Genomic DNA, 13,592 nt, shown 5'->3' with positions numbered 1-13,592 from the left:
ATCCTCACCTCTACCTCTTAGGATTTCTATAATCTTTCAAAGCTTAGCATGAATGCCACTTACTTCATGAGATCTTTCATGTCCACTCCTACCCCATTCCAGGGAAGCTAGGTGGCATGGTGGATAGAGTGCTGGTCCTGGAGTCAGGAAGACTCATCTTCATGAGTTCAAATCCAGCCGTAGACACTTACTAACTGTGTAATCCTTTTCAAATCACTTACTTATATTTGCCTCAGTTTCTTCCTCTATAAAATGAGATGGAGAAAGAAATGACAAACCATTCTAGTATCTTTGCCAAGAAAACCCAAAATGGGGTCACTAAGAGTCAGATATGACTGAAACAACCAAAATAAGGATAATAAGAGTTGTGAGGATCAAATGAGATAATAATTGTAAAGTGCTTTGCAAGCCTTAAAGTACTATATAAATGCAAACTTTAAAGTGCTTTATAAATGTTAACTCTTACTGCTATTAACAAACAGCGTAGCATGGTGGTAGAGAGACAGGAAGTTCAAGTTCCACATCTGATAAATACTGGCTATGTGACCTGGGTAAGTCACTTGTCCCCTTGGTGTTTTAGTTACCTTTCATAGACTAAATGTGGAGCTTCTGCCAAATTGCTTTGGTAGGGGGAGTTTCCATGGGTCCAGTCTTTATCCCCTGTCATCATTATTATTATCATGACTTTGCCCTACTATCTCTGCACACTGGTCAACATGTTTCATTTTGTCATCTCTGGGCTCCAGGCCAGTCCAAACCTTAGGTCCTTAGTTGAGACTAGTTTTGAAGAATTTGCCAGGTTGAGGTCAGAGGTGGTGTTAGGACAAGCCACAGACCTCTTGTGGTGATGACAAATTGAGAGAGCCCAAAGATAAGATAAAGCAAGGATGACACTTGGTTCTGTGATTCATGCTGGAGGAGGATTGAAAATGGAGAGCCCAGCCTGACCTAGAGAGCTGAATTAGCATGGAAGGAAATTCGAATACCACAATAATTCAGCATAAGTCACAGGGGGCAAAGGCAGTCAGGTTATGCTTTAGGGCCATGAGACCTGCTATTATGCTTCTGCAGGATGCAGTCCTGCCTCTGGCCAGCTGCCTGGTTAGAGCATTGATGTATCAATGAAAATCCATCTTGACTAGAAAACAACCCAAAGTGCCTGCCCTATTCTTGGAGGAGTGTTTGAATCAGATTCAGAAGATCAGAGTTGTATTCATTAGTTTTTCAGCTTCAAGCAAGTTATTTCATTCATTCATCCACTAAACAAGGATTTATACAGTGCCTACTTTGCGCCATGCATTGGGCTAGAGGCTTGGGATACTAAGATAAAAATGAAACAAGCAACCCCAGACCTTAGTTACTTTCCATTCTTTTGGGGAAAATGACATATACATATATAAATAAAATGTAAAATGTGTGTAATACTGTGTGTAAATAAATATTCAAATAATTTGTAGTGGTGTAAATAAATTACCCCAAAAAAATTATACTTCTAAATAAATACAAAGTAGGTGGAGGTGAGGCACTTACAACTTGGTTTGAGGTTGTTGGGTCATTTTCAGTCATGTCTGACTCTTCATGATCCCATTTGGGGTTTTCTTGGCAAAGATACTAGAGTGGTTTGTCATTTCTTTCTCCATATCATTTTACATATGAGGAAACTGAGGCAAACAGGATAAAGTGACTTGAACAGGATCACATAGTAAGTGTCTAAGGCTAGATTTGAACTCATGAAGATGAGTCTTCCTGTCTCCAAGTCTGGCCCTCTATCCACTTTGTCACTGAGCTGATGCCTGGTATATAGCAGACACTTCATAAATGCTTCTTGATTGACTACTTGTCACTGCCATCAAGAATCCAACCCAGCCTATAAATTGAAGTCAAATTTTGAAAGGCTCTAAATGCCAAACAAAGGAGTTTGAAATTTATTCAAAAGGTAATGGGAAACCACTGGAGTTTTTTGCATAGAAGTGACACGGCCAGACCTGAGCTTTACGAATATCAATTTGGTGTCTAGGAGTTTGTCTGTCTCTAAATCTGACAGTATTGTATCTGTACTACCTTTGTCAAAGGGTGCTTATGAAGACTAAGTGATAAAACAAAAATGCTTTTAAAACTGTAAAATCCACTTCAAATGCACAAGTCATGTTACTTCAAGAAACTAGAATTTCATCAGGGAGTGTACTCCTGTTATTGCAGATCATGATCTTTTCATAAGTTAATGGACGGTCTTCCTGAGTTAGTTTGGCAGAAAAAAATCTTCCCTAGATGACCAACCAATCTTCTGATGAAGACTTATTCTCAGCTTAACCAGGTTGATCTTCCAAGGTAGGACTTGATAAAGCTTGTTCTCCATTAACATCGTCATCATCCTCTTTCTCATCATCAATTTATATAGCATTTAATATAGGTCAGGCACTATGCTAATAACTTTATAATTATTATCTCATTTGATTCGCACAACAACCCACGGAGGTAGGTGCCATTATTACTCCCATTTTACAGATGAAGAAGCTGAGGTAAAGAGGGGTTAAGTGATTTGCCCAGGGTCACAGAGCTAGTAAGTGCCTGAGACTGATTTGAACCCAGGTCTTCCTCACCTGAGGTCCAGCCAGTTCATCCACTGTACCAATTAGATGCTTCTATTTGGCATTCAAAGTCTTTTGCAGCCTGACCCCATTCTACCTTCCAGACTTGTTACACGTTACCCTTCTCTGTGTGATAAAATAATGGTACTTGGCAGATACCCAGGAGCCCCATGTAAAGAAGTAATTGTTATTTGAGGTTTTTATGGTGCTCCACCCACTGGTTGTAGCCGTTGCCATGGCATTGGCACCTCACGTCATCAACACTCGACAATGCCTACATGGGCCTGGCAAAATTATAATGATTGGAAGCCTAGTGAGGGTAGTCATGTGACTGTCAGAGCGGCCATCGCATTGCCTGGGACTGTGTGGGGTGTTTCTAGGTTTGGGGGAGGAGAATTGGGCATTCTAGGTGGAAGCTGGAAAGCGACAGGCATTCTGCTGTGTATTTTCAGCTGATTCCTGGGCGGTGGTATTTTTTCAGGTATTATAATTTCCCTTTCCCCATTTTATTTCCTTTTCCTTGATCCTACTGATCCTGTTTGGGTTTTTTTTTTTTAAGTTCGTTCTTGTTAAAATAAATCTTGTTCTGTTTTGAGGGAGGCTGCCAGTCTCCTTCCTTGCCCCAATATTGGTGAGCCACTTAGCTAGCACTCCCCAATTAAAAATTGGTCCCCACACCCATCTGAAGATTGATTTGGAATTGATTGAATTGGGTGAGACTGAGAGACTGAGAACATACTTAATGATAATTAAATTGGGACCACACCTGGCCAGCCCTGAGTAGGGTGTTGTTCTCAGAAGTTGAACCTAGTTAAGGTTGATTAAATTGAGACCCACGTGGCCAACCCTGAGTAGAGTGTGTTCTCAGAGGCTGTGGACTGGGACATCAACAGGAGACCACTCTCAACCAATCAACTTGAAGAACCTCCTATTTCTGAGAGGACAGGAAGTAGGAAGCTGAGGCTGTCAGACTGGATCTTACTCTTTTGGTTCAAGACATCTACTTGGTGGCAGAACTTCATGTGGGTTGTTAGGAAAGTTATGATTTCCATGCTATAAGGAATATGTTCTCAATCTTTCTCTCTCTTCATTATCTTATAATATCTTTTAATAAATCCTTAAAAGCCTATAAAATCTTGCTGAATTTATCAGTGATTTTAGCCAGTTTCCCCCCAAAACTGGGGGGGGGTGCAGATTAGAACCCACATTTAGATTTTAAACTACACATCTGTGAACTCTGCTAAACTGTGCCTTCCTGCTGTTCCTCACATATAACATTCCATCTCCTATCTCCATGCTTTTGGCACTAGCTGTCCCTCATTCTGGGAATCTCTTCAAGACTCAGCTCAAGGGTTACTTTCTTTATAAGCCCTTTTCCAGTTTCCAGATTCACCTGTTAACTTGTAACTACTTTGTATGTGTTTTGTAAATATTTATATATGTGTATCTTATTTCCCGGCTTTGAAGGTAAGATTCTTGAGGACAGGGACTACTTCACCATATTGCCATCAAGAATAAAGGGTCACTGGGGGCAGCTAGGTGGTGCAGTGGCCCTGGATTCAGGAGGTCCTAAGTTCAAATTCAGCCTCAGACACTTGACACTTACTAGCTCTGTGACACTGGGCAAGTCACTTAGCCCTCATTGCCCCGCAAAAAAAACCCCAAACCAAAAAACCACAAAAGAATAAAGGGTCACTTCCAAGTCACAGTGAGGCATTGGAATAGAACCTTTGTAGAAAAGTATTAATAATATTTTTCATTGTAGTAGAGGATATACGTGTATATATTTATGTTATTCTGGTAAAAGTAGACTTCAAATGATAATTCATATATTCATGTCTATTTCATTTGATTGGACAAGCAAGAAGAACAAATTAAGAGGAAGGAATGGAATAATATAATACCTAGCACTGTGTCATACACTTTACATGTTTCTCATTTGATCCTGAAAATAACCCTGTGAGGTAATGCTGTTGTTATTACCATTTTAAAGGTGAGGAAACTGAGGTAAAGAAAGATGGTCAAGTGACTTACCCAGAGTCACACAACTAGAAAGTATCTGAGGTTGGATTTGAACTGAGGTCTTTCTGAATCCAGACCTAGCACTCTATCCACTGTTCCACCAAGCTGCCTCAAAAAACAACAACAACAACAAAAAAAAAAAACCCAGAACACTTAAGCATAAGCTAATAGAATTTAGAGCTTTGTATCCTTTCCAGGGAGCTCAGTGTTTTTGCATGTAGAAGGTCTCAATAAAGATTTATTAAATTAGATTGAAGGAAGCTTAGGGATCATATAGTCTAAAACCCTAGAAGCTGAGACCAACAGAGGGTAGTTGACTTTCCCAGTGTCATCCAGGTGGTATATGATGATTCTGGGATTCAAAGCAAAGTCTTCTTACTCCAGATCTAGTGTTCTTCCCATCTCACCGCACCACATCATAAAGAGAAAATTGTCCTCCAAGCTTTTATCTTCCCCAGGGTTTGGCAAAATGCTCTACAGACAGTAGACTCTCAACAAGCCTGAATGAATGAATGGATGAATGAATGAATGAATGAATGAATGAATGAATGAATGAATGAATGAATGAATGAAGCATATGTAGCAGAGGTAAGCAGAGGAAAGTAATAGAGAAATTACAAAGAGGAGAGGATTGGGGGTAGGGGGAAGGAGCTTAATTTTGAACATGATCTTTCCAATGTCCAGTATTTAGTTGAAGATGTGAGACTGAAGGTAGGTCAGGAGAGATACTAGGGCTCCACAAATGAATCTGAGAATCATCTGTATAGAAACAAAAGAAAATAGAATAGAAAATATGGAATAGAAATAGAAAATAGATAAAAAGAAAAACTTCCAGGCTTTAAGGTGTTAAAACACTCAAAGTAGCTACCAAAAGTCCACTTCTCCTATATCTGGAAGAGTGGGTTCTTGGTGCTTATGAAAGTGGAGTTGGGAAAGGATGGAGAAACATGCCCCACTTATCTAAGAGATGAGAAGCTACTTCTTCACACTGGTGAACGCCAGTGGTTTTTATGTAAAACATTTCTATATTAGTCATTTTATATAAGGAAACTTGAATACAAGAAAAATATGAAAGAAATAAAGTGAAAAATAGCATTCTTCAGTCTACATTCAATCAACATCACTTCTTTCTCTGGAAGCAGATAGTATGCTTCATCATTAGTCTTTTGGGATTTTTTGGATCCTTGTATTGCTGAGAGGAACTAAGTCTGTCATAGTTGATCATCCCACAATGTTGCTGTTACTATGTATAATGTTCTCCTGGTGCTACTCACTTCACTCAGTTCATATAAGCCTTTCTAGGTTTTTCTGAAATCACTCTGCTTGTCATTTTTTAAACAATAATATTCCATTACAATCATATACTACAGCTTGTTTAGCCATTCCTCAATTGATGGGCATCCTTTCAATTTCCAATTCTTAGTCACCACAAAAAGAGCTGCTATAAATATTTTTTGTACAAATAGGTCCTTGTCCTTTTTTATGCAGGCCTCCTACAGACCTAGTAGTAGTATTGCTAGATCAAAGGGTATGCACAGCTTAATAGCCCTGTGGGTGTAATTCTAAATTGCTCTCCAGAATGGTTGAATCAGTTCTCAACTCCACCAACAGTGAATTAATGTCTGGGTTTTCCCACATCACCTCCAACCTCCAACATTTTCCTTTTTTTGTCATATTAGCCAATCTGATAGGTGTGAGATAGTACTTCAGAGTTGTTTTGATTTGCATTTCTCTGATCAGTAGTGATTTAAAGCATTTTTTTTCATATGACTAAAGATAGCTTTGATTGCACATCCATCTTGAAAGCAAACTCAAAGAAAAGTCTGGAATTAGTACATTAAGAAAAGCTTTTTATTAAGTGCGTTCAATGTGCAAAAGACTGCTCAGCAATGGGAATGTAATAGCATGGCAGTCTTTGCCCTTGAAGAGCTTACATTCAGTAAGGAAAGACAACACATTGGGAGTAGTGACTAGGGGAAGGTGTTTTGATCTGAGGACCACAGGAGTCATATGAATGGTCAATTGATCCAAAGGACAGTCAATTGACACACCCCTTCCAGGAACAATGTTAGTATCTCTGGTGGTCAAGTGAACACCAATAATGGCTATCTTTTTCAGGATGAAAAGTCATCCCTTTTGCCCCACAAATGCCAGTCCTGCTCCAGTGTTCCCATGTCCACCCTTCCAATTTTGTTTTGTATTGTTTTGTTTTTGAGCAGTGAGCCAGCTTTACTCTTTATTGTGGGCCACTATTAGGCTTCCCGTGGGGCTGCTAATCTTAGTCGTGATTCAGGCTCAGCCTCCCAGCCCAGACTGGGGGATCTGCCTTCCCATGGCACAGAGTGATCAGGTGGTCGCCCAGACGCTTCAGTAGTTTCACCTTCTCACCCAGATAGTGGCTCTCCAGGAAGTCACAGAGATGTGGATGGATCCCCTTGGAGCCCCTGGTTGAGGCCCTTCTCCAGGCTCAGGGTAGCCTCCATGGCATCCAAACTGCAGCCCCACTCATCTTGGGAAAGTTTCTGCACAGCCTGGAGGACCCGGCCCCCACGCTGGTTCTGGAGCCTCATTAGACGCTGGACGCCCTCGCGTTTGTCTTTCGCCAGGTCACGGAGAGAATGCGACACCCTAGGCAGAGCGACATCGTCCTGGTCAAAACAGAATTCCAGGGACAGGTAGGAGTAGGAGGCCTGCAGGTGGAGGATGGCCAGGCAGATGACAGAGGCCTCGGAGGAGTTTTGGCGGATGTGGGAGGTGGCGCTCATGACACCGATGGCAAAGGGAGGAGGCGGCTGGTCCCAGAGGCGGCTGATCTCGAAAGCAGGGGACGGATGGTCCCAGAGGTGGACGGGATGCAGAGTCAAAGTTCTAGCGGGAGGGGAGCTAGAGGAACCCCGGATCTGTACGGTCCAAACATTATTGAAGCAAGAACCAGAGATGGGCGACGAGGTCTCCTTCCAATTGTTTTAAATATTCTCGAAGATCCCACCTCCTTCTATATCTTCCCTAACTGGGAGCCATCTCGATTCTTCCCAATATGGAACTCCTCCAGCTCCCTCTTTTTTTGCCATGCCACAAAATACCCTTTCTTGTTTTGCAAGGAATGTCAGCTCTGAGATAAATTACCGAGTTTGTTTTAGCTTGGGACTGTTATCAGCACGACTATTCCTGAAATTGTGAGAACCTTCAATCCATTAATGAAGCTTGCCCCATAAAACTATGTCACAAGAGGCATTTTGTTGGGTGCCACTGCCAAAGTGGGTCTGAAAATATTCCTCTTTCAAATAATTACTTACACACATGATCCAGTAAAAATTTAAGTAAAAGTTTTTATTATTTGGCACACATTGGTATAGCCGGGAGAAGAAGTCTAACCTTCAACTCCCCTGAAACAAAGAAGAAGGTGATAGTTTTATAGAGGAGAGAAGGGGGTGGGGGGAGAGACTTAGGACTGAAAATTTACAGCAGTTTGGAAAATGATGATGCTAGCTATTTGGGGAGTGGGATACATGAATAATAAAAATTCTACATTTCTAACATGAGATTATTGTCATTACCTGGTTCTAATCACATAGCAAACATGACTGGCTCCCAAGTAAGCTCATGCTATAAATTTCAAGGTGCCCAGCTTTCTAGGTGTCTGTGACATATCTGCTTTGTTATCTGTTTGACTAACCACTATCTGGTTAATTAACTACTTTGCTTTTCCAAGGAAAGAGTAATCTTTAACTGACACCAGCAAGCTGATCAACTGTATTTTTCCATGATCGGAGCATTCTCCTCAGGGCCAGAGCATCCCTAACTGGGCCCAGGCCCACCAGATCACCATTATATTGGGGAAGATATAGACTAGATCTGATCTATAAATTAAAGAATGGATGAAGAAAAGATGATGAAACACATTATCCACACCCCCCCCCCAACAGTAGACAAGTGGAGCACCATGAGAGCAAAATGTTCTCTATGCTAAGAAACATTGTCACATTGTAAGTCTGGCTTAACAGTTTTTTTTGTGTTACAAGGAAGGGTTCAATGGAGGGAACAGGTGGGACTGACTGACTGAAACAGCAATTAGAAGGGAGTTGTAGGACAGTAGTGAAAGGAAGAGATTGACAGAAAAGGTGTTTATAATCTAGAAGTCTCTTTGGTTGGGAATATGCTCTACTTCTGTATGACATGAAATTCAGCAAGAAGGAAAGGATCCTAGATGAAGAGTCAGTCAATCAATCAAAAAGCACTTCCTATTTGTATACTATATAATAGACATTAGGGCCAGGCACTTGAGATACAAATAAAATAAATGAAATAATTCCCATTTTCAAAGAGTTTATGTTCTAGAAAGGTAGATGGCATGCTATTGTTGTTGTTGTTGCTTGTCCTTCAATCTTGAAGAGGACCAGGACAATTGGGAGGTGATGTCATGTCTTGCAGTGAATTGGATTGAAGTGAGGCAGGGCTGTACATGGCCACCAACCTCACACACTCCTCCAGAGCTACCTGGTTCCAGTGGCAAGATACAGATCAGGATGACTGGAGATGGCCCTGGATATTTGAGGCAATTGGAATTAAGTTGTTTGCCCAGGATCACACAGTAAGTGTCGGAGGTGATATTTGAACTCAAGTCCTCCCAACTTCAGGGACACCATCCATTCTCTCCACTTCTCCACCTAGTTGCTCCACAGATGATGTGCAACATATATATGTACATATACCCACATATATGTACATGCACATTTATATGTTCATGGATATACTTACCCAAGTATATACAGAACAAATAAATATGAAATAAGTATAAGTTACTTTGTGAAGGAGTACTCTAGCAGTTGGAATAATAGGGCAAGGAATCACATAGAAAGGAGGCTATCGTAGAATTATGCCTTGAAGGAAGTAAAGGATTCTTTGAGGCAGAAGTGAGGAGGAAGTACATTCCAGGCAAGGGGGATGGTCATTGCAAAGACATATAAATGAAAAATGGAGAATTTCTTCAGATGTGAAGAATAGAGAGATGCCCAATTTGGCTGGAGAGAAATTCAAAGAAGCTTGGACAGAAAGGCTAGGGCCAATTTATAACGTATTTTAAAAACAAAAGGAATTTCTATTTTATCCTTGAAGCCATAAGAAACCATGAGCATTTATGGAGCAAGGGAATGATATAGTCAGAGCTGCAGTTTTAGGAAAGTTAAATTGGCAATGTGTGGAGGCTGGACTGGAGTGTGGAAAAACTTGAAACAGGGAGAATGATTAGGAAGCTATTGTAATAGCCTATGTGAGAGGTGATGGGGGCCTGAACTCAGGTGGTAATTGTGGGAGTAGAGTTTAGAGGTCAGATGTGAGAGATGTGGGGGAGGTAGAGATGACAAGATTTGACTACTTACTGGATATGTGGGATGAAAGTGAGGAGGCACATGAGATAATACTGAGGTTATAAACCTGGATGGTGGTACCTTTTATAGAAATAAGGAAGATCGATAAGTGGGAGGAGCTTGGGGGAAAGAGAATAATTAATAAAGGTTTGAGACATATTGAGTTTGAGATGCCTATAGGACATTCCATTTGAAATGTCCACTACACGGTGATATAGGATTGGAGCTCAGGAGAGAGGCTGGGGCTGGATGTCTAGAACTGGGAGTCATTTTCAGAGAGATGTTTAAACTTGTGGGGGCTAGTGAGGTCAACAAGAGAGAAAAGAAGACCAGTTTGACAAATTCTTGTGAAAGTCATTTGTCTTCTTTCCTTGGGTCTGTCTCATGGGGCAGGAGGGCTGCAGTAGCCACTTAACCCAAGACTTTCAAGACAATTTTAGCATTTCCTAAATCTGCTCATGCTCCAGTTTGAAAAATACACCAAGCAGAAATACTTAGCTCTAAGATCTCATCAAATGGAACTTTCTCTCTAAAGATACAGACTGCAACTCATTCATGCCTACTCATCCTTAGTGACTCTTGTCCATGGCTTCCCATAAGTTTACTACAGCAATTTCCTTTCTTTCTTTTGATATTTGAGGGTTGAAATGGAGCCCTTATGATGTTCACCTGCTATTTTTTCATCCTTGCCACATAACCATGCCATCCTCTCTTCCTAGAATACATTTCCCTGATCCTATCTTTTCTTTCTATTCTTCAGCAAAAGTCCCTAATTGGTTATATATTCCAACCTGCTCACACTCATCTATGTACTTCTCCATTGCCCTCTGGGTGATATTCATTGTCAATTCTTCAGACACTGCTAAGCTTCATGTCTTCTAGTCATATAAAAACATCAGTAGAATGTTGATTTTTTTAAAAAAGAGTTGGCCCCTCATTTCCAGGGAAGTTGGGGTCATTAAAGAAACAATAATAATTAGCATTTAAATAGTTTTTTTTAATTGGCTGAGCATTTTACACATATTACCTTATTTTATCCTCACAGGGTAGGTACCAGGATTATTCCCATTTTATAGATAAAGAAAGGAGGCTTAGAGAGCTCAAGTGACTCCTCCAGGGTCACACAGTTAAGAAGTGTCTGAGCCAGGATTAGATCTTAGGTCTTCATGACCTAAGTCTTGTAATCTATTCAATATACCACCTGGCTGCCCTGCAGTTTCCTGAGATGATCTAGCCAGTCCTTCTCCTCCTGTTTAATTCTTCTTAATTCTGAACACAACTCATTGAAATAGGTCATAGGATAAAACAAATATCCTTTTCAGGGATTTATGAATGTCAACCGAGTGTAAATAAAAGAACTGAAACTTCATATTTATTTGTGTTTTCTTTATCATCTAGGTGACACAGTGGATAGAGCATTGGGCCTGGAGTTAGGAAGACCTAAATCCTAATACAGACTCAGATACTTATGAGCTGTGTGACCCTGGGAAAGACACTTCACCTTTGTCTTCCTCAATTTCCTCAACTGTAAAGTGGAGATGATAATAGCACCCATCTCACAAGGTTGTTGTGAAGATCAGATGAGATAATATTTAAAAAGTTCTTAGTATGGAGCCTGGCACACAGTTAAGCCCTTAATGCTTATTCCCTTCCCATGAGAATGACTTATATAAAGTTTAAATAAACACCCAATTAAAAGAGGCAACCTTTCCCCTTTCTTTGGTGTCTTAGGAAACCTTTAGAGAAAGGAAAGGAAGGGAGGGAAGGAGGGAGGGAGGGAGCAAGGAAGGAAGGAAGGAAAGAAGGAAGGAAGGAAGGGAAGGAGGAAAAGAAAAAAGGAGGAAAAGAGGGAAGGAAGAATGGGAAAAAGAAGGAAAGATTACTGAAAAAAACAAGGACAAATTGTGATTTTTTAAAAAATTGGCCAAAGATTACAGAAAGACTTGTCACAAGGCAAACTTCTGTGAGTTCTCGTTTTCTTCTGTCCTCAATACAAACCTTTGCAAGGACAAGGGACCTGCCTTCTTTCTTCAGAAGCAGTTTGTTCCACAACTACAGTCTCTCTAAAGGAACACAATATCTGAATTACAATGCTAAAATCCTAATAAATTCTAGAGGCACAGGCAGCCAAAGTCAGCAGTACATTTCTTTTCCCTGTAGGCAATAACCCCTCAGCAGCCTCCTTGTCTATATAGCTTTGGAAGCTTGCAAAGTCCCCATGGGCCAGCAGCTGCAGATGGAAATTTAAGCTGGAGAAGCCTCGATATTTTGGGAGGTGTTTTTTTTTTTTTTTTTTGGCGGGGGTAGGGCTTGGGGGGAGAGAGTGGAGAAAACTGTTGCTTTAGATGGGAGACTGTCTCCTATCTGTATATATGTCCACTACCTCTCAACCTTCTGTCTGTCTGATCTTTTAAACACTCATAGACACTGTGCAAGTTCCCAGCCCGCATCTCAGAGCAAAATGCGGGTGCTTTCACGTGTATGATTATCTAGCAAGATCATGAAGAAAAGATTCCAGGGATCTTGCAAAGAAATTATTGAAATCGACCATTCAGTAAATAAAAGTGATGAAAAAGTAAAGGGTGGGGCGGGAAACAGGGTGAGAAGGAAGTATCAGAGGAGTAAACAATAGGTTTAGCCATATCTCTTGGTCAGTTAGTCAACTAACATTTACTAAGTGCCTACTATGTGCCAGGCACTGTGCTAAACCCCTTGTAACATAAAACCACCACTTTGGCCTCAGCCTTGCTTACAGTCTTTATGAGGGAGAAGGAGCAGGTGCTTCCTAAGAAGCCAGGCTTGCCCCAGAGCCATTCAATACCCCTTCGTGTAAAAACATCCAACCTCCCAACTTTAACAGTATGATTCCTGTCCAGCTGGAACGCGTGTTCTCTGGGAAGCAACTGGAGATGGTACAGCAACAATATGTAAATTAACAAAGTGAAAATGGAATACAAAGATGATATTTGAAATTCTATGTGCCGCGCTAGTCTCCTGGTGACCTTACTGTAGAAAAGCAAACATATCCGCCTCAGAGAGGCAGCAATACACATACCAAAATAATCCTTGCTACTCCAACATTCTTTGATCTAGCAAAAAAAAAAGCCCTCAGAAGGGGATAGAATATACAATAAATGTTGTATCACAAAGCCAAAATGTCAAGGGAGGGAATGGAAACATTAAAGGTTTGTACTGTTGTATAAAGAGACAATCCCTTCCATTCTGGATTATTGAAAATGGTTACTGTTAAAAAGCCTTTATTAGTTAAAAGGAAAAAATCACTAAACCTAGTGTTTTTTCCCCTAATTCCTATTCTTGTCTCTGTTTGGAGTTGACTTTTCCAGGAGCCCTGTTCTGGTGTTAATTGCATTTTAGGCTGCTCCATCATAACTGGTAATACTTTGACCAAAGATTTGATTAGCACCAAGAGTAGAATAAAGGAAACTCAGTGCATCTTCTTTTTCCTTCAGGGTCAAAAGAGGTTCCATGTCCTTTGTACTTGGGGCCTGCCCTAGACAAAATGATTAATCTTGACTCTGGGTGATCTCTCAGTTCACCTACATTTATTTCTGAAGGACAGAGAGGCGAGTAGAGAAGCAAGAAGTATACGGGTAAA

General features: G+C 40.7%; 1 pseudogene; it reads right to left on the bottom strand.

The window, feature by feature from the left end:
• Nucleotides 1-6,888: 6,888 nt before the first annotated feature.
• On the bottom strand, nt 6,889-10,818 carry LOC122747219 (annotated as a pseudogene).
• Nucleotides 10,819-13,592: the final 2,774 nt, after the last annotated feature.

Source organism: Dromiciops gliroides, chromosome 3 (assembly GCF_019393635.1).
Source record: "Dromiciops gliroides isolate mDroGli1 chromosome 3, mDroGli1.pri, whole genome shotgun sequence".
Taxonomy (NCBI): Eukaryota; Metazoa; Chordata; class Mammalia; order Microbiotheria; family Microbiotheriidae; genus Dromiciops; species Dromiciops gliroides.
Note: the sequence above shows the minus strand (reverse complement) of the source record. Positions and strands in the feature narration are given on the sequence as shown.